At 46.0% G+C, this 21840-nt stretch overlaps 22 non-coding genes across 22 annotated transcripts; 12 read left to right on the forward strand and 10 right to left on the reverse strand.

Annotated features, from left to right (window-relative positions):
- Positions 1–91: 91 nt before the first annotated feature.
- LOC146818123 (U6 spliceosomal RNA) lies at positions 92–198 on the forward strand. Its single transcript, XR_014964497.1, has one exon. It is a non-coding gene; the product is annotated as a U6 spliceosomal RNA (small nuclear RNA).
- A 1008-nt stretch (positions 199–1206) lies between these two features.
- TRNAR-ACG (transfer RNA arginine (anticodon ACG)) lies at positions 1207–1279 on the reverse strand. The gene has a single exon. It is a non-coding gene; the product is annotated as a tRNA-Arg (tRNA).
- A 770-nt stretch (positions 1280–2049) lies between these two features.
- LOC146818125 (U6 spliceosomal RNA) lies at positions 2050–2156 on the forward strand. The gene has a single exon (XR_014964498.1). It is a non-coding gene; the product is annotated as a U6 spliceosomal RNA (small nuclear RNA).
- Positions 2157–3164: 1008 nt separating this feature from the next.
- TRNAR-ACG (transfer RNA arginine (anticodon ACG)) lies at positions 3165–3237 on the reverse strand. The gene has a single exon. It is a non-coding gene; the product is annotated as a tRNA-Arg (tRNA).
- Positions 3238–4013: 776 nt separating this feature from the next.
- LOC146818127 (U6 spliceosomal RNA) lies at positions 4014–4120 on the forward strand. Its single transcript, XR_014963393.1, has one exon. It is a non-coding gene; the product is annotated as a U6 spliceosomal RNA (small nuclear RNA).
- Positions 4121–5127: 1007 nt separating this feature from the next.
- TRNAR-ACG (transfer RNA arginine (anticodon ACG)) lies at positions 5128–5200 on the reverse strand. The gene has a single exon. It is a non-coding gene; the product is annotated as a tRNA-Arg (tRNA).
- A 776-nt stretch (positions 5201–5976) lies between these two features.
- Positions 5977–6083, forward strand: LOC146818129 (U6 spliceosomal RNA). The gene has a single exon (XR_014963394.1). It is a non-coding gene; the product is annotated as a U6 spliceosomal RNA (small nuclear RNA).
- Positions 6084–7935: 1852 nt separating this feature from the next.
- Positions 7936–8042, forward strand: LOC146818130 (U6 spliceosomal RNA). Its single transcript, XR_014963395.1, has one exon. It is a non-coding gene; the product is annotated as a U6 spliceosomal RNA (small nuclear RNA).
- A 997-nt stretch (positions 8043–9039) lies between these two features.
- Positions 9040–9112, reverse strand: TRNAR-ACG (transfer RNA arginine (anticodon ACG)). The gene has a single exon. It is a non-coding gene; the product is annotated as a tRNA-Arg (tRNA).
- A 770-nt stretch (positions 9113–9882) lies between these two features.
- LOC146818132 (U6 spliceosomal RNA) lies at positions 9883–9989 on the forward strand. The gene has a single exon (XR_014963397.1). It is a non-coding gene; the product is annotated as a U6 spliceosomal RNA (small nuclear RNA).
- A 1007-nt stretch (positions 9990–10996) lies between these two features.
- On the reverse strand, positions 10997–11069 carry TRNAR-ACG (transfer RNA arginine (anticodon ACG)). Its single transcript has one exon. It is a non-coding gene; the product is annotated as a tRNA-Arg (tRNA).
- A 774-nt stretch (positions 11070–11843) lies between these two features.
- LOC146818134 (U6 spliceosomal RNA) lies at positions 11844–11950 on the forward strand. Its single transcript, XR_014963398.1, has one exon. It is a non-coding gene; the product is annotated as a U6 spliceosomal RNA (small nuclear RNA).
- A 1007-nt stretch (positions 11951–12957) lies between these two features.
- On the reverse strand, positions 12958–13030 carry TRNAR-ACG (transfer RNA arginine (anticodon ACG)). Its single transcript has one exon. It is a non-coding gene; the product is annotated as a tRNA-Arg (tRNA).
- Positions 13031–13802: 772 nt separating this feature from the next.
- LOC146818136 (U6 spliceosomal RNA) lies at positions 13803–13909 on the forward strand. Its single transcript, XR_014963399.1, has one exon. It is a non-coding gene; the product is annotated as a U6 spliceosomal RNA (small nuclear RNA).
- Positions 13910–14916: 1007 nt separating this feature from the next.
- TRNAR-ACG (transfer RNA arginine (anticodon ACG)) lies at positions 14917–14989 on the reverse strand. The gene has a single exon. It is a non-coding gene; the product is annotated as a tRNA-Arg (tRNA).
- A 772-nt stretch (positions 14990–15761) lies between these two features.
- LOC146818138 (U6 spliceosomal RNA) lies at positions 15762–15868 on the forward strand. The gene has a single exon (XR_014963400.1). It is a non-coding gene; the product is annotated as a U6 spliceosomal RNA (small nuclear RNA).
- Positions 15869–16875: 1007 nt separating this feature from the next.
- On the reverse strand, positions 16876–16948 carry TRNAR-ACG (transfer RNA arginine (anticodon ACG)). Its single transcript has one exon. It is a non-coding gene; the product is annotated as a tRNA-Arg (tRNA).
- A 774-nt stretch (positions 16949–17722) lies between these two features.
- On the forward strand, positions 17723–17829 carry LOC146818140 (U6 spliceosomal RNA). The gene has a single exon (XR_014963401.1). It is a non-coding gene; the product is annotated as a U6 spliceosomal RNA (small nuclear RNA).
- Positions 17830–18836: 1007 nt separating this feature from the next.
- TRNAR-ACG (transfer RNA arginine (anticodon ACG)) lies at positions 18837–18909 on the reverse strand. The gene has a single exon. It is a non-coding gene; the product is annotated as a tRNA-Arg (tRNA).
- A 772-nt stretch (positions 18910–19681) lies between these two features.
- LOC146818142 (U6 spliceosomal RNA) lies at positions 19682–19788 on the forward strand. The gene has a single exon (XR_014963402.1). It is a non-coding gene; the product is annotated as a U6 spliceosomal RNA (small nuclear RNA).
- Positions 19789–20795: 1007 nt separating this feature from the next.
- Positions 20796–20868, reverse strand: TRNAR-ACG (transfer RNA arginine (anticodon ACG)). The gene has a single exon. It is a non-coding gene; the product is annotated as a tRNA-Arg (tRNA).
- A 772-nt stretch (positions 20869–21640) lies between these two features.
- On the forward strand, positions 21641–21747 carry LOC146818144 (U6 spliceosomal RNA). The gene has a single exon (XR_014963403.1). It is a non-coding gene; the product is annotated as a U6 spliceosomal RNA (small nuclear RNA).
- The last annotated feature ends 93 nt before the right edge of the window (positions 21748–21840 follow it).

Raw genomic sequence — 21840 nt, forward strand, 5'->3', positions numbered from 1 at the left:
CTGGCCATACGAGCATCTCTGCCAGGCCACCCTATGTCTAGAGACCGTAGATTTAGAGAGTTTATAAACATTGTAGGTTCATCAATGAAGTGTGCTCGCTTCGGCGGCACATATACTAAAATTGGAACGATACAGAGAAGATTAGCATGGCCCCTGCGCAAGGATGACACGCAAATTCGTGAAGCGTTCCATATTTTATACCAGCTTTCAGGAGAGAAATGTTCTATGTTTTCAAGACTAATTGAAATAATAAAGCAGGTTCCAGTGCTTTCCTCCTAATATCTATTTTTCAATTTGTCTCTCCTCAACATTTTTAATGTATTTACCTCGCAGTAATGAAGGTGCACTCTATGGCCAGCTGCATTTAGCAAGGAAGCCTGCAGGACTTCTGGGACTTTTCTTTCCCTTCTTCAGCCTCCCTGTCATTATTCTTCACAACCCCCAAATCTATACTGCTGCCAGCGATGCGTTGCTTTGTGGGAAGCAAGAGAAAGAGAAGGGGAGGGCCTATGCAAATGATGGCCTCAGGGCTGTCTGGGAGTCCCTTTTCAGCAGTACTGTTAAAATCCGCCTTGCAACCAGATTGGTCGGGTAAGCTGAAAAACACCAGGCATGATTGGGCACCAGGTCCTCTAGGCCCTTGGAGGACATATCGGCGCTGCATCCCTCAGTTTCTGAGGTCCAAGAAATGTTCACCCTCCACCCTAATAGAGAGGTCGTGGCCGATCGTGGCCGATCGGGGCAGAAGGGAGCAGGGCAAGATGCTCATGATCCTGCTCTAATAATGAACTGCCTTCCTCTCTCCTTACCTGTGGTTCTGCCTGGCTGCTTGGTTCCAGTTGTAGGCCTACATCCCACAGGCAATTTGCTTGTCCCTCTCACACATGTAAATGGGTCAGCACTCAAGTGCACACACCTGCCTGCACCCACAGACCCTCTCACACACACTTTTCTCAACAAGATTTTTTCCTAGTTTAGAGACTCAGAGACCCATGTTGAAATACAAAAGCAGCACACCACATGACGGCCTTCACATAGAATCCAGCAGCAAATGGGAAACTTTTAACTAGCCGTGGTCCTATTACTGCAGCCCTACCATGGAACGACTGCTGGATGAGTCCTGCTCGAGAATATTGAACCTACAACAAGTCTGAGGTAAATAAGAATTCCACAGGAATACCATAAAACAGGGACCTATGACCCTTTCGAGCCAGATAGGAGTCGAACCTACAATCTTCTGATCCGTAGTCAGACGCGTTATCCATTGCGCCACTGGCCCCATGTAGGATTACCCATACTTTTGTCCTTAAGAGGACCAGAAGTTGTGTGTGTGTGTGTGTGTGTTTTAAAACACCATTCCATCAACCTTTTTAGCCACGTTTACTGCTCACAACCAGAAGACACAAGTAAACCCACCTGACCTCCTGAAATTCTGTTCTGTCAGGTGTTCCTAACTTATACAAAGGACTTTAGGAGGACGAAGGACCTAAAAGTCAGGGGAAATGGTCCTAGGTCCAAGGAAATGTTTTAGATCAGCCTCAGTTTCTTAAATATTCTGCATTAACATCATCAGTTCCACGTCTGTGTGGAGCTGATCTTGAGGACTCCTTAATCAGCAGGCGGGTACAACAATAAAGTGTTTAATATTACAATACAGGCGAAAATTCAGACACCTTGTCATAGGCTCACCTTGTCCAGGGACCCAAGCATGCTGCCTTTCACCTCTCAGAGCCCTTCACCTAACCTACTGTGCAGCTGTCTCACCTTTAATATCACTGTTCCACAGGCAGCATGATGTCACAATGTTCCTTGTCAGTAGCCTGAACCATGAGCCTTTGCAACCCTGGCATAATCTACATACTTCCAATTGGTGAAGTCTTGGACCACAAATGCAGTGAAGAATAATGGATTGTTACTCTTCATGCATTTTTGCCCATTGGCTCAGATTTGAATGCTTACTGGCCATACGAGCATCTCTGCCAGGCCACCCTATGTCTAGAGACCGTAGATTTAGAGAGTTTATAAACATTGTAGGTTCATCAATGAAGTGTGCTCGCTTCGGCGGCACATATACTAAAATTGGAACGATACAGAGAAGATTAGCATGGCCCCTGCGCAAGGATGACACGCAAATTCGTGAAGCGTTCCATATTTTATACCAGCTTTCAGGAGAGAAATGTTCTATGTTTTCAAGACTAATTGAAATAATAAAGCAGGTTCCAGTGCTTTCCTCCTAATATCTATTTTTCAATTTGTCTCTCCTCAACATTTTTAATGTATTTACCTCGCAGTAATGAAGGTGCACTCTATGGCCAGCTGCATTTAGCAAGGAAGCCTGCAGGACTTCTGGGACTTTTCTTTCCCTTCTTCAGCCTCCCTGTCATTATTCTTCACAACCCCCAAATCTATACTGCTGCCAGCGATGCGTTGCTTTGTGGGAAGCAAGAGAAAGAGAAGGGGAGGGCCTATGCAAATGATGGCCTCAGGGCTGTCTGGGAGTCCCTTTTCAGCAGTACTGTTAAAATCCGCCTTGCAACCAGATTGGTCGGGTAAGCTGAAAAACACCAGGCATGATTGGGCGCCAGGTCCTCTAGGCCCTTGGAGGACATATCGGCGCTGCATCCCTCAGTTTCTGAGGTCCAAGAAATGTTCACCCTCCACCCTAATAGAGAGGTCTTGGCCGATCGTGGCCGATCGGGGCAGAAGGGAGCAGGGCAAGATGCTCATGATCCTGCTCTAATAATGAACTGCCTTCCTCTCTCCTTACCTGTGGTTCTGCCTGGCTGCTTGGTTCCAGTTGTAGGCCTACATCCCACAGGCAATTTGCTTGTCCCTCTCACACATGTAAATGGGTCAGCACTCAAGTGCACACACCTGCCTGCACCCACAGACCCTCTCACACACACTTTTCTCAACAAGATTTTTTCCTAGTTTAGAGACTCAGAGACCCATGTTGAAATACAAAAGCAGCACACCACATGACGGCCTTCACATAGAATCCAGCAGCAAATGGGAAACTTTTAACTAGCCGTGGTCCTATTACTGCAGCCCGACCATGGAACGACTGCTGGATGAGTCCTGCTCGAGAATATTGAACCTACAACAAGTCTGAGGTAAATAAGAATTCCACAGGAATACCATAAAACAGGGACCTATGACCCTTTCGAGCCAGATAGGAGTCGAACCCACAATCTTCTGATCCGTAGTCAGACGCGTTATCCATTGCGCCACTGGCCCCATGTAGGATTACCCATACTTTTGTCCTTAAGAGGACCAGAAGTTGTGTGTGTGTGTGTGTGTGTGTGTGTTTTAAAACACCATTCCATCAACCTTTTTAGCCACGTTTACTGCTCACAACCAGAAGACACAAGTAAACCCACCTGACCTCCTGAAATTCTGTTCTGTCAGGTGTTCCTAACTTATACAAAGGACTTTAGGAGGACGAAGGACCTAAAAGTCAGGGGAAATGGTCCTAGGTCCAAGGAAATGTTTTAGATCAGCCTCAGTTTCTTAAATATTCTGCATTAACATCATCAGTTCCACGTCTGTGTGGAGCTGATCTTGAGGACTCCTTAATCAGCAGGCGGGTACAACAATAAAGTGTTTAATATTACAATACAGGCGAAAATTCAGACACCTTGTCATAGGCTCACCTTGTCCAGGGACCCAAGCATGCTGCCTTTCACCTCTCAGAGCCCTTCACCTAACCTACTGTGCAGCTGTCTCACCTTTAATATCACTGTTCCACAGGCAGCATGATGTCACAATGTTCCTTGTCAGTAGCCTGAACCATGAGCCTTTGCAACCCTGGCATAATCTACATACTTCCAATTGGTGAAGTCTTGGACCACAAATGCAGTGAAGAATAATGGATTGTTACTCTTCATGCATTTTTGCCCATTGGCTCAGATTTGAATGCTTACTGGCCATACGAGCATCTCTGCCAGGCCACCCTATGTCTAGAGACCGTAGATTTAGAGAGTTTATAAACATTGTAGGTTCATCAATGAAGTGTGCTCGCTTCGGCGGCACATATACTAAAATTGGAACGATACAGAGAAGATTAGCATGGCCCCTGCGCAAGGATGACACGCAAATTCGTGAAGCGTTCCATATTTTTACCAGCTTTCAGGAGAGAAATGTTCTATGTTTTCAAGACTAATTGAAATAATAAAGCAGGTTCCAGTGCTTTCCTCCTAATATCTATTTTTCAATTTGTCTCTCCTCAACATTTTTAATGTATTTACCTCGCAGTAATGAAGGTGCACTCTATGGCCAGCTGCATTTAGCAAGGAAGCCTGCAGGACTTCTGGGACTTTTCTTTCCCTTCTTCAGCCTCCCTGTCATTATTCTTCACAACCCCCAAATCTATACTGCTGCCAGCGATGCGTTGCTTTGTGGGAAGCAAGAGAAAGAGAAGGGGAGGGCCTATGCAAATGATGGCCTCAGGGCTATCTGGGAGTCCCTTTTCAGCAGTACTGTTAAAATCCGCCTTGCAACCAGATTGGTCGGGTAAGCTGAAAAACACCAGGCATGATTGGGCGCCAGGTCCTCTAGGCCCTTGGAGGACATATCGGCGCTGCATCCCTCAGTTTCTGAGGTCCAAGAAATGTTCACCCTCCACCCTAATAGAGAGGTCTTGGCCGATCGGGGCCGATCGGGGCAGAAGGGAGCAGGGCAAGATGCTCATGATCCTGCTCTAATAATGAACTGCCTTCCTCTCTCCTTACCTGTGGTTCTGCCTGGCTGCTTGGTTCCAGTTGTAGGCCTACATCCCACAGGCAATTTGCTTGTCCCTCTCACACATGTAAATGGGTCAGCACTCAAGTGCACACACCTGCCTGCACCCACAGACCCTCTCACACACACTTTTCTCAACAAGATTTTTTCCTAGTTTAGAGACTCAGAGACCCATGTTGAAATACAAAAGCAGCACACCACATGACGGCCTTCACATAGAATCCAGCAGCAAATGGGAAACTTTTAACTAGCCGTGGTCCTATTACTGCAGCCCTACCATGGAACGACTGCTGGATGAGTCCTGCTCGAGAATATTGAACCTACAACAAGTCTGAGGTAAATAAGAATTCCACAGGAATACCATAAAACAGGGACCTATGACCCTTTCGAGCCAGATAGGAGTCGAACCTACAATCTTCTGATCCGTAGTCAGACGCGTTATCCATTGCGCCACTGGCCCCATGTAGGATTACCCATACTTTTGTCCTTAAGAGGACCAGAAGTTGTGTGTGTGTGTGTGTGTGTGTGTGTTTTAAAACACCATTCCATCAACCTTTTTAGCCACGTTTACTGCTCACAACCAGAAGACACAAGTAAACCCACCTGACCTCCTGAAATTCTGTTCTGTCAGGTGTTCCTAACTTATACAAAGGACTTTAGGAGGACGAAGGACCTAAAAGTCAGGGGAAATGGTCCTAGGTCCAAGGAAATGTTTTAGATCAGCCTCAGTTTCTTAAATATTCTGCATTAACATCATCAGTTCCACGTCTGTGTGGAGCTGATCTTGAGGACTCCTTAATCAGCAGGCGGGTACAACAATAAAGTGTTTAATATTACAATACAGGCGAAAATTCAGACACCTTGTCATAGGCTCACCTTGTCCAGGGACCCAAGCATGCTGCCTTTCACCTCTCAGAGCCCTTCACCTAACCTACTGTGCAGCTGTCTCACCTTTAATATCACTGTTCCACAGGCAGCATGATGTCACAATGTTCCTTGTCAGTAGCCTGAACCATGAGCCTTTGCAACCCTGGCATAATCTACATACTTCCAATTGGTGAAGTCTTGGACCACAAATGCAGTGAAGAATAATGGATTGTTACTCTTCATGCATTTTTGCCCATTGGCTCAGATTTGAATGCTTACTGGCCATACGAGCATCTCTGCCAGGCCACCCTATGTCTAGAGACCGTAGATTTAGAGAGTTTATAAACATTGTAGGTTCATCAATGAAGTGTGCTCGCTTCGGCGGCACATATACTAAAATTGGAACGATACAGAGAAGATTAGCATGGCCCCTGCGCAAGGATGACACGCAAATTCGTGAAGCGTTCCATATTTTTACCAGCTTTCAGGAGAGAAATGTTCTATGTTTTCAAGACTAATTGAAATAATAAAGCAGGTTCCAGTGCTTTCCTCCTAATATCTATTTTTCAATTTGTCTCTCCTCAACATTTTTAATGTATTTACCTCGCAGTAATGAAGGTGCACTCTATGGCCAGCTGCATTTAGCAAGGAAGCCTGCAGGACTTCTGGGACTTTTCTTTCCCTTCTTCAGCCTCCCTGTCATTATTCTTCACAACCCCCAAATCTATACTGCTGCCAGCGATGCGTTGCTTTGTGGGAAGCAAGAGAAAGAGAAGGGGAGGGCCTATGCAAATGATGGCCTCAGGGCTGTCTGGGAGTCCCTTTTCAGCAGTACTGTTAAAATCCGCCTTGCAACCAGATTGGTCGGGTAAGCTGAAAAACACCAGGCATGATTGGGCGCCAGGTCCTCTAGGCCCTTGGAGGACATATCGGCGCTGCATCCCTCAGTTTCTGAGGTCCAAGAAATGTTCACCCTCCACCCTAATAGAGAGGTCTTGGCCGATCGGGGCCGATCGGGGCAGAAGGGAGCAGGGCAAGATGCTCATGATCCTGCTCTAATAATGAACTGCCTTCCTCTCTCCTTACCTGTGGTTCTGCCTGGCTGCTTGGTTCCAGTTGTAGGCCTACATCCCACAGGCAATTTGCTTGTCCCTCTCACACATGTAAATGGGTCAGCACTCAAGTGCACACACCTGCCTGCACCCACAGACCCTCTCACACACACTTTTCTCAACAAGATTTTTTCCTAGTTTAGAGACTCAGAGACCCATGTTGAAATACAAAAGCAGCACACCACATGACGGCCTTCACATAGAATCCAGCAGCAAATGGGAAACTTTTAACTAGCCGTGGTCCTATTACTGCAGCCCTACCATGGAACGACTGCTGGATGAGTCCTGCTCGAGAATATTGAACCTACAACAAGTCTGAGGTAAATAAGAATTCCACAGGAATACCATAAAACAGGGACCTATGACCCTTTCGAGCCAGATAGGAGTCGAACCTACAATTTTCTGATCCGTAGTCAGACGCGTTATCCATTGCGCCACTGGCCCCATGTAGGATTACCCATACTTTTGTCCTTAAGAGGACCAGAAGTTGTGTGTGTGTGTGTGTGTGTGTTTTAAAACACCATTCCATCAACCTTTTTAGCCACGTTTACTGCTCACAACCAGAAGACACAAGTAAACCCACCTGACCTCCTGAAATTCTGTTCTGTCAGGTGTTCCTAACTTATACAAAGGACTTTAGGAGGACGAAGGACCTAAAAGTCAGGGGAAATGGTCCTAGGTCCAAGGAAATGTTTTAGATCAGCCTCAGTTTCTTAAATATTCTGCATTAACATCATCAGTTCCACGTCTGTGTGGAGCTGATCTTGAGGACTCCTTAATCAGCAGGCGGGTACAACAATAAAGTGTTTAATATTACAATACAGGCGAAAATTCAGACACCTTGTCATAGGCTCACCTTGTCCAGGGACCCAAGCATGCTGCCTTTCACCTCTCAGAGCCCTTCACCTAACCTACTGTGCAGCTGTCTCACCTTTAATATCACTGTTCCACAGGCAGCATGATGTCACAATGTTCCTTGTCAGTAGCCTGAACCATGAGCCTTTGCAACCCTGGCATAATCTACATACTTCCAATTGGTGAAGTCTTGGACCACAAATGCAGTGAAGAATAATGGATTGTTACTCTTCATGCATTTTTGCCCATTGGCTCAGATTTGAATGCTTACTGGCCATACGAGCATCTCTGCCAGGCCACCCTATGTCTAGAGACCGTAGATTTAGAGAGTTTATAAACATTGTAGGTTCATCAATGAAGTGTGCTCGCTTCGGCGGCACATATACTAAAATTGGAACGATACAGAGAAGATTAGCATGGCCCCTGCGCAAGGATGACACGCAAATTCGTGAAGCGTTCCATATTTTTACCAGCTTTCAGGAGAGAAATGTTCTATGTTTTCAAGACTAATTGAAATAATAAAGCAGGTTCCAGTGCTTTCCTCCTAATATCTATTTTTCAATTTGTCTCTCCTCAACATTTTTAATGTATTTACCTCGCAGTAATGAAGGTGCACTCTATGGCCAGCTGCATTTAGCAAGGAAGCCTGCAGGACTTCTGGGACTTTTCTTTCCCTTCTTCAGCCTCCCTGTCATTATTCTTCACAACCCCCAAATCTATACTGCTGCCAGCGATGCGTTGCTTTGTGGGAAGCAAGAGAAAGAGAAGGGGAGGGCCTATGCAAATGATGGCCTCAGGGCTGTCTGGGAGTCCCTTTTCAGCAGTACTGTTAAAATCCGCCTTGCAACCAGATTGGTCGGGTAAGCTGAAAAACACCAGGCATGATTGGGCACCAGGTCCTCTAGGCCCTTGGAGGACATATCGGCGCTGCATCCCTCAGTTTCTGAGGTCCAAGAAATGTTCACCCTCCACCCTAATAGAGAGGTCTTGGCCGATCGGGGCAGAAGGGAGCAGGGCAAGATGCTCATGATCCTGCTCTAATAATGAACTGCCTTCCTCTCTCCTTACCTGTGGTTCTGCCTGGCTGCTTGGTTCCAGTTGTAGGCCTACATCCCACAGGCAATTTGCTTGTCCCTCTCACACATGTAAATGGGTCAGCACTCAAGTGCACACACCTGCCTGCACCCACAGACCCTCTCACACACACTTTTCTCAACAAGATTTTTTCCTAGTTTAGAGACTCAGAGACCCATGTTGAAATACAAAAGCAGCACACCACATGACGGCCTTCACATAGAATCCAGCAGCAAATGGGAAACTTTTAACTAGCCGTGGTCCTATTACTGCAGCCCTACCATGGAACGACTGCTGGATGAGTCCTGCTCGAGAATATTGAACCTACAACAAGTCTGAGGTAAATAAGAATTCCACAGGAATACCATAAAACAGGGACCTATGACCCTTTCGAGCCAGATAGGAGTCGAACCTACAATCTTCTGATCCGTAGTCAGACGCGTTATCCATTGCGCCACTGGCCCCATGTAGGATTACCCATACTTTTGTCCTTAAGAGGACCAGAAGTTGTGTGTGTGTGTGTGTGTGTTTTAAAACACCATTTCATCAACCTTTTTAGCCACGTTTACTGCTCACAACCAGAAGACACAAGTAAACCCACCTGACCTCCTGAAATTCTGTTCTGTCAGGTGTTCCTAACTTATACAAAGGACTTTAGGAGGACGAAGGACCTAAAAGTCAGGGGAAATGGTCCTAGGTCCAAGGAAATGTTTTAGATCAGCCTCAGTTTCTTAAATATTCTGCATTAACATCATCAGTTCCACGTCTGTGTGGAGCTGATCTTGAGGACTCCTTAATCAGCAGGCGGGTACAACAATAAAGTGTTTAATATTACAATACAGGCGAAAATTCAGACACCTTGTCATAGGCTCACCTTGTCCAGGGACCCAAGCATGCTGCCTTTCACCTCTCAGAGCCCTTCACCTAACCTACTGTGCAGCTGTCTCACCTTTAATATCACTGTTCCACAGGCAGCATGATGTCACAATGTTCCTTGTCAGTAGCCTGAACCATGAGCCTTTGCAACCCTGGCATAATCTACATACTTCCAATTGGTGAAGTCTTGGACCACAAATGCAGTGAAGAATAATGGATTGTTACTCTTCATGCATTTTTGCCCATTGGCTCAGATTTGAATGCTTACTGGCCATACGAGCATCTCTGCCAGGCCACCCTATGTCTAGAGACCGTAGATTTAGAGAGTTTATAAACATTGTAGGTTCATCAATGAAGTGTGCTCGCTTCGGCGGCACATATACTAAAATTGGAACGATACAGAGAAGATTAGCATGGCCCCTGCGCAAGGATGACACGCAAATTCGTGAAGCGTTCCATATTTTTACCAGCTTTCAGGAGAGAAATGTTCTATGTTTTCAAGACTAATTGAAATAATAAAGCAGGTTCCAGTGCTTTCCTCCTAATATCTATTTTTCAATTTGTCTCTCCTCAACATTTTTAATGTATTTACCTCGCAGTAATGAAGGTGCACTCTATGGCCAGCTGCATTTAGCAAGGAAGCCTGCAGGACTTCTGGGACTTTTCTTTCCCTTCTTCAGCCTCCCTGTCATTATTCTTCACAACCCCCAAATCTATACTGCTGCCAGCGATGCGTTGCTTTGTGGGAAGCAAGAGAAAGAGAAGGGGAGGGCCTATGCAAATGATGGCCTCAGGGCTGTCTGGGAGTCCCTTTTCAGCAGTACTGTTAAAATCCGCCTTGCAACCAGATTGGTCGGGTAAGCTGAAAAACACCAGGCATGATTGGGCACCAGGTCCTCTAGGCCCTTGGAGGACATATCGGCGCTGCATCCCTCAGTTTCTGAGGTCCAAGAAATGTTCACCCTCCACCCTAATAGAGAGGTCTTGGCCGATCGTGGCCGATCGGGGCAGAAGGGAGCAGGGCAAGATGCTCATGATCCTGCTCTAATAATGAACTGCCTTCCTCTCTCCTTACCTGTGGTTCTGCCTGGCTGCTTGGTTCCAGTTGTAGGCCTACATCCCACAGGCAATTTGCTTGTCCCTCTCACACATGTAAATGGGTCAGCACTCAAGTGCACACACCTGCCTGCACCCACAGACCCTCTCACACACACTTTTCTCAACAAGATTTTTTCCTAGTTTAGAGACTCAGAGACCCATGTTGAAATACAAAAGCAGCACACCACATGACGGCCTTCACATAGAATCCAGCAGCAAATGGGAAACTTTTAACTAGCCGTGGTCCTATTACTGCAGCCCTACCATGGAACGACTGCTGGATGAGTCCTGCTCGAGAATATTGAACCTACAACAAGTCTGAGGTAAATAAGAATTCCACAGGAATACCATAAAACAGGGACCTATGACCCTTTCGAGCCAGATAGGAGTCGAACCCACAATCTTCTGATCCGTAGTCAGACGCGTTATCCATTGCGCCACTGGCCCCATGTAGGATTACCCATACTTTTGTCCTTAAGAGGACCAGAAGTTGTGTGTGTGTGTGTGTGTGTGTGTTTTAAAACACCATTCCATCAACCTTTTTAGCCACGTTTACTGCTCACAACCAGAAGACACAAGTAAACCCACCTGACCTCCTGAAATTCTGTTCTGTCAGGTGTTCCTAACTTATACAAAGGACTTTAGGAGGACGAAGGACCTAAAAGTCAGGGGAAATGGTCCTAGGTCCAAGGAAATGTTTTAGATCAGCCTCAGTTTCTTAAATATTCTGCATTAACATCATCAGTTCCACGTCTGTGTGGAGCTGATCTTGAGGACTCCTTAATCAGCAGGCGGGTACAACAATAAAGTGTTTAATATTACAATACAGGCGAAAATTCAGACACCTTGTCATAGGCTCACCTTGTCCAGGGACCCAAGCATGCTGCCTTTCACCTCTCAGAGCCCTTCACCTAACCTACTGTGCAGCTGTCTCACCTTTAATATCACTGTTCCACAGGCAGCATGATGTCACAATGTTCCTTGTCAGTAGCCTGAACCATGAGCCTTTGCAACCCTGGCATAATCTACATACTTCCAATTGGTGAAGTCTTGGACCACAAATGCAGTGAAGAATAATGGATTGTTACTCTTCATGCATTTTTGCCCATTGGCTCAGATTTGAATGCTTACTGGCCATACGAGCATCTCTGCCAGGCCACCCTATGTCTAGAGACCGTAGATTTAGAGAGTTTATAAACATTGTAGGTTCATCAATGAAGTGTGCTCGCTTCGGCGGCACATATACTAAAATTGGAACGATACAGAGAAGATTAGCATGGCCCCTGCGCAAGGATGACACGCAAATTCGTGAAGCGTTCCATATTTTTACCAGCTTTCAGGAGAGAAATGTTCTATGTTTTCAAGACTAATTGAAATAATAAAGCAGGTTCCAGTGCTTTCCTCCTAATATCTATTTTTCAATTTGTCTCTCCTCAACATTTTTAATGTATTTACCTCGCAGTAATGAAGGTGCACTCTATGGCCAGCTGCATTTAGCAAGGAAGCCTGCAGGACTTCTGGGACTTTTCTTTCCCTTCTTCAGCCTCCCTGTCATTATTCTTCACAACCCCCAAATCTATACTGCTGCCAGCGATGCGTTGCTTTGTGGGAAGCAAGAGAAAGAGAAGGGGAGGGCCTATGCAAATGATGGCCTCAGGGCTATCTGGGAGTCCCTTTTCAGCAGTACTGTTAAAATCCGCCTTGCAACCAGATTGGTCGGGTAAGCTGAAAAACACCAGGCATGATTGGGCGCCAGGTCCTCTAGGCCCTTGGAGGACATATCGGCGCTGCATCCCTCAGTTTCTGAGGTCCAAGAAATGTTCACCCTCCACCCTAATAGAGAGGTCTTGGCCGATCGGGGCCGATCGGGGCAGAAGGGAGCAGGGCAAGATGCTCATGATCCTGCTCTAATAATGAACTGCCTTCCTCTCTCCTTACCTGTGGTTCTGCCTGGCTGCTTGGTTCCAGTTGTAGGCCTACATCCCACAGGCAATTTGCTTGTCCCTCTCACACATGTAAATGGGTCAGCACTCAAGTGCACACACCTGCCTGCACCCACAGACCCTCTCACACACACTTTTCTCAACAAGATTTTTTCCTAGTTTAGAGACTCAGAGACCCATGTTGAAATACAAAAGCAGCACACCACATGACGGCCTTCACATAGAATCCAGCAGCAAATGGGAAACTTTTAACTAGCCGTGGTCCTATTACTGCAGCCCTACCATGGAACGACTGCTGGATGAGTCCTGCTCGAGAATATTGAACCTACAACAAGTCTGAGGTAAATAAGAATTCCACAGGAATACCATAAAACAGGGACCTATGACCCTTTCGAGCCAGATAGGAGTCGAACCCACAATCTTCTGATCCGTAGTCAGACGCGTTATCCATTGCGCCACTGGCCCCATGTAGGATTACCCATACTTTTGTCCTTAAGAGGACCAGAAGTTGTGTGTGTGTGTGTGTGTGTGTTTTAAAACACCATTCCATCAACCTTTTTAGCCACGTTTACTGCTCACAACCAGAAGACACAAGTAAACCCACCTGACCTCCTGAAATTCTGTTCTGTCAGGTGTTCCTAACTTATACAAAGGACTTTAGGAGGACGAAGGACCTAAAAGTCAGGGGAAATGGTCCTAGGTCCAAGGAAATGTTTTAGATCAGCCTCAGTTTCTTAAATATTCTGCATTAACATCATCAGTTCCACGTCTGTGTGGAGCTGATCTTGAGGACTCCTTAATCAGCAGGCGGGTACAACAATAAAGTGTTTAATATTACAATACAGGCGAAAATTCAGACACCTTGTCATAGGCTCACCTTGTCCAGGGACCCAAGCATGCTGCCTTTCACCTCTCAGAGCCCTTCACCTAACCTACTGTGCAGCTGTCTCACCTTTAATATCACTGTTCCACAGGCAGCATGATGTCACAATGTTCCTTGTCAGTAGCCTGAACCATGAGCCTTTGCAACCCTGGCATAATCTACATACTTCCAATTGGTGAAGTCTTGGACCACAAATGCAGTGAAGAATAATGGATTGTTACTCTTCATGCATTTTTGCCCATTGGCTCAGATTTGAATGCTTACTGGCCATACGAGCATCTCTGCCAGGCCACCCTATGTCTAGAGACCGTAGATTTAGAGAGTTTATAAACATTGTAGGTTCATCAATGAAGTGTGCTCGCTTCGGCGGCACATATACTAAAATTGGAACGATACAGAGAAGATTAGCATGGCCCCTGCGCAAGGATGACACGCAAATTCGTGAAGCGTTCCATATTTTTACCAGCTTTCAGGAGAGAAATGTTCTATGTTTTCAAGACTAATTGAAATAATAAAGCAGGTTCCAGTGCTTTCCTCCTAATATCTATTTTTCAATTTGTCTCTCCTCAACATTTTTAATGTATTTACCTCGCAGTAATGAAGGTGCACTCTATGGCCAGCTGCATTTAGCAAGGAAGCCTGCAGGACTTCTGGGACTTTTCTTTCCCTTCTTCAGCCTCCCTGTCATTATTCTTCACAACCCCCAAATCTATACTGCTGCCAGCGATGCGTTGCTTTGTGGGAAGCAAGAGAAAGAGAAGGGGAGGGCCTATGCAAATGATGGCCTCAGGGCTATCTGGGAGTCCCTTTTCAGCAGTACTGTTAAAATCCGCCTTGCAACCAGATTGGTCGGGTAAGCTGAAAAACACCAGGCATGATTGGGCGCCAGGTCCTCTAGGCCCTTGGAGGACATATCGGCGCTGCATCCCTCAGTTTCTGAGGTCCAAGAAATGTTCACCCTCCACCCTAATAGAGAGGTCTTGGCCGATCGGGGCCGATCGGGGCAGAAGGGAGCAGGGCAAGATGCTCATGATCCTGCTCTAATAATGAACTGCCTTCCTCTCTCCTTACCTGTGGTTCTGCCTGGCTGCTTGGTTCCAGTTGTAGGCCTACATCCCACAGGCAATTTGCTTGTCCCTCTCACACATGTAAATGGGTCAGCACTCAAGTGCACACACCTGCCTGCACCCACAGACCCTCTCACACACACTTTTCTCAACAAGATTTTTTCCTAGTTTAGAGACTCAGAGACCCATGTTGAAATACAAAAGCAGCACACCACATGACGGCCTTCACATAGAATCCAGCAGCAAATGGGAAACTTTTAACTAGCCGTGGTCCTATTACTGCAGCCCTACCATGGAACGACTGCTGGATGAGTCCTGCTCGAGAATATTGAACCTACAACAAGTCTGAGGTAAATAAGAATTCCACAGGAATACCATAAAACAGGGACCTATGACCCTTTCGAGCCAGATAGGAGTCGAACCTACAATCTTCTGATCCGTAGTCAGACGCGTTATCCATTGCGCCACTGGCCCCATGTAGGATTACCCATACTTTTGTCCTTAAGAGGACCAGAAGTTGTGTGTGTGTGTGTGTGTGTGTTTTAAAACACCATTCCATCAACCTTTTTAGCCACGTTTACTGCTCACAACCAGAAGACACAAGTAAACCCACCTGACCTCCTGAAATTCTGTTCTGTCAGGTGTTCCTAACTTATACAAAGGACTTTAGGAGGACGAAGGACCTAAAAGTCAGGGGAAATGGTCCTAGGTCCAAGGAAATGTTTTAGATCAGCCTCAGTTTCTTAAATATTCTGCATTAACATCATCAGTTCCACGTCTGTGTGGAGCTGATCTTGAGGACTCCTTAATCAGCAGGCGGGTACAACAATAAAGTGTTTAATATTACAATACAGGCGAAAATTCAGACACCTTGTCATAGGCTCACCTTGTCCAGGGACCCAAGCATGCTGCCTTTCACCTCTCAGAGCCCTTCACCTAACCTACTGTGCAGCTGTCTCACCTTTAATATCACTGTTCCACAGGCAGCATGATGTCACAATGTTCCTTGTCAGTAGCCTGAACCATGAGCCTTTGCAACCCTGGCATAATCTACATACTTCCAATTGGTGAAGTCTTGGACCACAAATGCAGTGAAGAATAATGGATTGTTACTCTTCATGCATTTTTGCCCATTGGCTCAGATTTGAATGCTTACTGGCCATACGAGCATCTCTGCCAGGCCACCCTATGTCTAGAGACCGTAGATTTAGAGAGTTTATAAACATTGTAGGTTCATCAATGAAGTGTGCTCGCTTCGGCGGCACATATACTAAAATTGGAACGATACAGAGAAGATTAGCATGGCCCCTGCGCAAGGATGACACGCAAATTCGTGAAGCGTTCCATATTTTTACCAGTTTTCAGGAGAGAAATGTTCTATGTTTTCAAGACTAATTGAAATAATAAAGCAGGTTCCAGTGCTTTCCTCCTAATATCTATTTTTCAATTTGTCTCTCCTCAACATTTTTAATGTATTTACCTCGCAGTAATGAAGGTGCACTCTATGGCCAGCTGCATTTAGCAAGGAAGCCTGCAGGACTTCTGGGACTTTTCTTTCCCTTCTTCAGCCTCCCTGTCATTATTCTTCACAACCCCCAAATCTATACTGCTGCCAGCGATGCGTTGCTTTGTGGGAAGCAAGAGAAAGAGAAGGGGAGGGCCTATGCAAATGATGGCCTCAGGGCTGTCTGGGAGTCCCTTTTCAGCAGTACTGTTAAAATCCGCCTTGCAACCAGATTGGTCGGGTAAGCTGAAAAACACCAGGCATGATTGGGCACCAGGTCCTCTAGGCCCTTGGAGGACATATCGGCGCTGCATCCCTCAGTTTCTGAGGTCCAAGAAATGTTCACCCTCCACCCTAATAGAGAGGTCTTGGCCGATCGTGGCCGATCGGGGCAGAAGGGAGCAGGGCAAGATGCTCATGATCCTGCTCTAATAATGAACTGCCTTCCTCTCTCCTTACCTGTGGTTCTGCCTGGCTGCTTGGTTCCAGTTGTAGGCCTACATCCCACAGGCAATTTGCTTGTCCCTCTCACACATGTAAATGGGTCAGCACTCAAGTGCACACACCTGCCTGCACCCACAGACCCTCTCACACACACTTTTCTCAACAAGATTTTTTCCTAGTTTAGAGACTCAGAGACCCATGTTGAAATACAAAAGCAGCACACCACATGACGGCCTTCACATAGAATCCAGCAGCAAATGGGAAACTTTTAACTAGCCGTGGTCCTATTACTGCAGCCCTACCATGGAACGACTGCTGGATGAGTCCTGCTCGAGAATATTGAACCTACAACAAGTCTGAGGTAAATAAGAATTCCACAGGAATACCATAAAACAGGGACCTATGACCCTTTCGAGCCAGATAGGAGTCGAACCCACAATCTTCTGATCCGTAGTCAGACGCGTTATCCATTGCGCCACTGGCCCCATGTAGGATTACCCATACTTTTGTCCTTAAGAGGACCAGAAGTTGTGTGTGTGTGTGTGTGTGTGTGTTTTAAAACACCATTCCATCAACCTTTTTAGCCACGTTTACTGCTCACAACCAGAAGACACAAGTAAACCCACCTGACCTCCTGAAATTCTGTTCTGTCAGGTGTTCCTAACTTATACAAAGGACTTTAGGAGGACGAAGGACCTAAAAGTCAGGGGAAATGGTCCTAGGTCCAAGGAAATGTTTTAGATCAGCCTCAGTTTCTTAAATATTCTGCATTAACATCATCAGTTCCACGTCTGTGTGGAGCTGATCTTGAGGACTCCTTAATCAGCAGGCGGGTACAACAATAAAGTGTTTAATATTACAATACAGGCGAAAATTCAGACACCTTGTCATAGGCTCACCTTGTCCAGGGACCCAAGCATGCTGCCTTTCACCTCTCAGAGCCCTTCACCTAACCTACTGTGCAGCTGTCTCACCTTTAATATCACTGTTCCACAGGCAGCATGATGTCACAATGTTCCTTGTCAGTAGCCTGAACCATGAGCCTTTGCAACCCTGGCATAATCTACATACTTCCAATTGGTGAAGTCTTGGACCACAAATGCAGTGAAGAATAATGGATTGTTACTCTTCATGCATTTTTGCCCATTGGCTCAGATTTGAATGCTTACTGGCCATACGAGCATCTCTGCCAGGCCACCCTATGTCTAGAGACCGTAGATTTAGAGAGTTTATAAACATTGTAGGTTCATCAATGAAGTGTGCTCGCTTCGGCGGCACATATACTAAAATTGGAACGATACAGAGAAGATTAGCATGGCCCCTGCGCAAGGATGACACGCAAATTCGTGAAGCGTTCCATATTTTTACCAGCTTTCAGGAGAGAAATGTTCTATGTTTTCAAGACTAATTGAAATAATAAAGCAGGTTCCAGTGCTTTCCTCCTAATATCTATTTTTCAATTTGTCTCTCCTCAACATTTTTAATGTATTTACCTCGCAGTAATGAAGGTGCACTCTATGGCCAGCTGCATTTAGCAAGGAAGCCTGCAGGACTTCTGGGACTTTTCTTTCCCTTCTTCAGCCTCCCTGTCATTATTCTTCACAACCCCCAAATCTATACTGCTGCCAGCGATGCGTTGCTTTGTGGGAAGCAAGAGAAAGAGAAGGGGAGGGCCTATGCAAATGATGGCCTCAGGGCTATCTGGGAGTCCCTTTTCAGCAGTACTGTTAAAATCCGCCTTGCAACCAGATTGGTCGGGTAAGCTGAAAAACACCAGGCATGATTGGGCGCCAGGTCCTCTAGGCCCTTGGAGGACATATCGGCGCTGCATCCCTCAGTTTCTGAGGTCCAAGAAATGTTCACCCTCCACCCTAATAGAGAGGTCTTGGCCGATCGGGGCCGATCGGGGCAGAAGGGAGCAGGGCAAGAGGCTCATGATCCTGCTCTAATAATGAACTGCCTTCCTCTCTCCTTACCTGTGGTTCTGCCTGGCTGCTTGGTTCCAGTTGTAGGCCTACATCCCACAGGCAATTTGCTTGTCCCTCTCACACATGTAAATGGGTCAGCACTCAAGTGCACACACCTGCCTGCACCCACAGACCCTCTCACACACACTTTTCTCAACAAGATTTTTTCCTAGTTTAGAGACTCAGAGACCCATGTTGAAATACAAAAGCAGCACACCACATGACGGCCTTCACATAGAATCCAGCAGCAAATGGGAAACTTTTAACTAGCCGTGGTCCTATTACTGCAGCCCTACCATGGAACGACTGCTGGATGAGTCCTGCTCGAGAATATTGAACCTACAACAAGTCTGAGGTAAATAAGAATTCCACAGGAATACCATAAAACAGGGACCTATGACCCTTTCGAGCCAGATAGGAGTCGAACCCACAATCTTCTGATCCGTAGTCAGACGCGTTATCCATTGCGCCACTGGCCCCATGTAGGATTACCCATACTTTTGTCCTTAAGAGGACCAGAAGTTGTGTGTGTGTGTGTGTGTGTGTTTTAAAACACCATTCCATCAACCTTTTTAGCCACGTTTACTGCTCACAACCAGAAGACACAAGTAAACCCACCTGACCTCCTGAAATTCTGTTCTGTCAGGTGTTCCTAACTTATACAAAGGACTTTAGGAGGACGAAGGACCTAAAAGTCAGGGGAAATGGTCCTAGGTCCAAGGAAATGTTTTAGATCAGCCTCAGTTTCTTAAATATTCTGCATTAACATCATCAGTTCCACGTCTGTGTGGAGCTGATCTTGAGGACTCCTTAATCAGCAGGCGGGTACAACAATAAAGTGTTTAATATTACAATACAGGCGAAAATTCAGACACCTTGTCATAGGCTCACCTTGTCCAGGGACCCAAGCATGCTGCCTTTCACCTCTCAGAGCCCTTCACCTAACCTACTGTGCAGCTGTCTCACCTTTAATATCACTGTTCCACAGGCAGCATGATGTCACAATGTTCCTTGTCAGTAGCCTGAACCATGAGCCTTTGCAACCCTGGCATAATCTACATACTTCCAATTGGTGAAGTCTTGGACCACAAATGCAGTGAAGAATAATGGATTGTTACTCTTCATGCATTTTTGCCCATTGGCTCAGATTTGAATGCTTACTGGCCATACGAGCATCTCTGCCAGGCCACCCTATGTCTAGAGACCGTAGATTTAGAGAGTTTATAAACATTGTAGGTTCATCAATGAAGTGTGCTCGCTTCGGCGGCACATATACTAAAATTGGAACGATACAGAGAAGATTAGCATGGCCCCTGCGCAAGGATGACACGCAAATTCGTGAAGCGTTCCATATTTTTACCAGCTTTCAGGAGAGAAATGTTCTATGTTTTCAAGACTAATTGAAATAATAAAGCAGGTTCCAGTGCTTTCCTCCTAATATCTATTTTTCAATTTGTCTCTCCTCAACATTTTTAATGTATTTACCTCGCAGTAATGAAGGTGCACTCTATGGCCAGCTGCATTTAGCAAGGAAGCCTGCAGGACTTCTGGGACTTTTCTTTCCCTTCTTCAGCCTCCCTGTCATTATTCTTCACAACCCCCAAATCTATACTGCTGCCAGCGATGCGTTGCTTTGTGGGAAGCAAGAGAAAGAGAAGGGGAGGGCCTATGCAAATGATGGCCTCAGGGCTATCTGGGAGTCCCTTTTCAGCAGTACTGTTAAAATCCGCCTTGCAACCAGATTGGTCGGGTAAGCTGAAAAACACCAGGCATGATTGGGCGCCAGGTCCTCTAGGCCCTTGGAGGACATATCGGCGCTGCATCCCTCAGTTTCTGAGGTCCAAGAAATGTTCACCCTCCACCCTAATAGAGAGGTCTTGGCCGATCGGGGCCGATCGGGGCAGAAGGGAGCAGGGCAAGATGCTCATGATCCTGCTCTAATAATGAACTGCCTTCCTCTCTCCTTACCTGTGGTTCTGCCTGGCTGCTTGGTTCCAGTTGTAGGCCTACATCCCACAGGCAATTTGCTTGTCCCTCTCACACATGTAAATGGGTCAGCACTCAAGTGCACACACCTGCCTGCACCCACAGACCCTCTCACACACACTTTTCTCAACAAGATTTTTTCCTAGTTTAGAGACTCAGAGACCCATGTTGAAATACAAAAGCAGCACACCACATGACGGCCTTCACATAGAATCCAGCAGCAAATGGGAAACTTTTAACTAGCCGTGGTCCTATTACTGCAGCCCTACCATGGAACGACTGCTGGATGAGTCCTGCTCGAGAATATTGAACCTACAACAAGTCTGAGGTAAATAAGAATTCCACAGGAATACCATAAAACAGGGACCTATGACCCTTTCGAGCCAGATAGGAGTCGAACCTACAATCTTCTGATCCGTAGTCAGACGCGTTATCCATTGCGCCACTGGCCCCATGTAGGATTACCCATACTTTTGTCCTTAAGAGGACCAGAAGTTGTGTGTGTGTGTGTGTGTGTGTTTTAAAACACCATTCCATCAACCTTTTTAGCCACGTTTACTGCTCACAACCAGAAGACACAAGTAAACCCACCTGACCTCCTGAAATTCTGTTCTGTCAGGTGTTCCTAACTTATACAAAGGACTTTAGGAGGACGAAGGACCTAAAAGTCAGGGGAAATGGTCCTAGGTCCAAGGAAATGTTTTAGATCAGCCTCAGTTTCTTAAATATTCTGCATTAACATCATCAGTTCCACGTCTGTGTGGAGCTGATCTTGAGGACTCCTTAATCAGCAGGCGGGTACAACAATAAAGTGTTTAATATTACAATACAGGCGAAAATTCAGACACCTTGTCATAGGCTCACCTTGTCCAGGGACCCAAGCATGCTGCCTTTCACCTCTCAGAGCCCTTCACCTAACCTACTGTGCAGCTGTCTCACCTTTAATATCACTGTTCCACAGGCAGCATGATGTCACAATGTTCCTTGTCAGTAGCCTGAACCATGAGCCTTTGCAACCCTGGCATAATCTACATACTTCCAATTGGTGAAGTCTTGGACCACAAATGCAGTGAAGAATAATGGATTGTTACTCTTCATGCATTTTTGCCCATTGGCTCAGATTTGAATGCTTACTGGCCATACGAGCATCTCTGCCAGGCCACCCTATGTCTAGAGACCGTAGATTTAGAGAGTTTATAAACATTGTAGGTTCATCAATGAAGTGTGCTCGCTTCGGCGGCACATATACTAAAATTGGAACGATACAGAGAAGATTAGCATGGCCCCTGCGCAAGGATGACACGCAAATTCGTGAAGCGTTCCATATTTTTACCAGTTTTCAGGAGAGAAATGTTCTATGTTTTCAAGACTAATTGAAATAATAAAGCAGGTTCCAGTGCTTTCCTCCTAATATCTATTTTTCA

Source organism: Triturus cristatus, chromosome 6, assembly GCF_964204655.1.
Source record: "Triturus cristatus chromosome 6, aTriCri1.1, whole genome shotgun sequence".
In the NCBI taxonomy this organism is placed as follows: domain Eukaryota; kingdom Metazoa; phylum Chordata; class Amphibia; order Caudata; family Salamandridae; genus Triturus; species Triturus cristatus.